Below are 1,962 nucleotides of genomic sequence, written 5' to 3'. Positions count from 1 at the left end.
TCATCATTTTTAATTCGAATTAGTAGATTTACAGAGTGTTTTTAAAGTGTGCAAGTGAATATTTATTACGACATCATGGAGTCCTGTTACAAAACGGGACGTGGCAAATCACTGAATGGACAAAGTCGTGAAATTTTATTCCGCGTTTTAATTATTTTATGCATAATATAAAAAACGGTGGTCAATTTTTAAGCATGACTGACTTATATGATTTGACGTCTAAGGCAACTGGAATATCGCAGACTAGTATTCGACGTATCGTAACTGGAGTGGCAAAGGAAGCAGAAACACAACCGTCATCATCGTCAACTCAACGACCAACCTTCAGCACACCAGGGAAGAAACGACGCAGACTATCAACCAAATCAGATGTAGATGATTTCGATAAGGAAGTTATTAGAAGATGTGTGTATGATTTTCATTTAGTTCATAAGTCTTTGCCAACGATGAAAAAGATTCATAGAGTTCTGAAAGGGGACATCGACTACGCAGGGTGTATAACTACGTTAAGGAAAGTTGTTCACAATTTGGGTTTTCGATGGAGAAAAACAGAAACAAACCGAAAGTTGCTTATTGAAAAAAATGATATCCGACAAACGTACCACATATCTCACTAAATTAGAAGAATATAGGAATGACGGACGTCCAATTGTGTATTCTGATGAAACATACATTCATAGTACACATACAACACCGCGTGCGTGGACTGACAACTCCAATAAAGGAGCTAAAGTTCCTGTGTCTAAAGGGAAACGTCTAATAATACTTCATGCATGCAGTGAAAATGGTTTTGTACCCAACGCACTGTTAACATTTAAATCTGATCAGAGGACTGGCGACTACCATGGTGCTATGAATTCTGCCAATTACAGAAAATGGATCACGGAAAAGGTTTTGCCAAATCTGGAACCAAAATCTGTGCTTGTTATAGACAATGCGTCATACCACAATGAAGAATGCGAAAGGATCCCGACATCAAGTTCAAGAAAAGGAGTTATGCTGACCTGGTTGGAAAAGCATGGAATACCGTATCCGATTAAAAACACAATACCAATATTGTATGATATTATTAAGCTCCACAAGATACGAGTCAAGAAATACATTCTGGACCAATTGCTGGAAAAGCATGGTCACTCAGTATTGCGTCTGCCACCATACCACCCGGAGCTGAACCCAATCGAACTCTGTTGGGGAATAATAAAAGGATGCGTAGCTGTCAGAATGTTACTTTTACGATGGATTCCGTCCAGACTTTACTTGGAGAAGAAGTTGTCGCAATTAATGCCCAGACATTCAAAGACATTTTTAGAAAGGTCAAGGAACAAGAGGATAAATACGAAAAATTAGAACCCAAGATCGATACTTACACTGATGAATTCACAATACATCTTGGGGAATCAGATGAAGATACCTCCGTTGGATCATCTTTGGGATCTTCAATCAGTGGGGAAATAAGTGGTATAGGTGAACTTTTAGATGATTCTGACTAATGTGCTAAAGGTCCAGTGGGATAGTTTTTATCGTAAATTATTGATATTATCTCACTGTTCTTAAAAATTTTGTTGCTTATATTTTCATTTCATTTATACTTTTATACTTTTTATCTCCATCATAACTTTATTTATACTATTTTTTTCTCATGTTAAAGTATTTTATCATGTTAATATGTACTGCCTTTATTATTTATGTAAAAGCCCTCTGGGCGCAAAACAAAATAAATAAAGAAACAACTAACAAATTAATGTTCTCCAAAACGAGCTTGAAAAAAAATCATTTGTCATATACTTGGTTTATAAATGTGTAAAATCTACTACTTAAGAAATTCTAAAAATTATTGTACTTTATTTAAAATTAAATATCTAGTCATATAAACATTGGGAACTCATATGTCATAAATATATTGGTTTATAAATGTGTACATTCTAATTATACAATTATAAATGTTCTCTAAAAAATGGTATG

General features: G+C 34.7%; 1 pseudogene; it reads left to right on the top strand.

Annotated features, from left to right (window-relative positions):
* The first annotated feature begins 852 nt into the window (after nt 1-852).
* On the top strand, nt 853-1,490 carry LOC149408866 (uncharacterized; annotated as a pseudogene).
* The last annotated feature ends 472 nt before the right edge of the window (nt 1,491-1,962 follow it).

Source organism: Hesperophylax consimilis, unplaced genomic scaffold (assembly GCF_061612785.1).
Source record: "Hesperophylax consimilis isolate HC1 unplaced genomic scaffold, BYU_Hcon_1.0 scaffold_47, whole genome shotgun sequence".
In the NCBI taxonomy this organism is placed as follows: Eukaryota; Metazoa; Arthropoda; class Insecta; order Trichoptera; family Limnephilidae; genus Hesperophylax; species Hesperophylax consimilis.
Note: the sequence above shows the minus strand (reverse complement) of the source record. Positions and strands in the feature narration are given on the sequence as shown.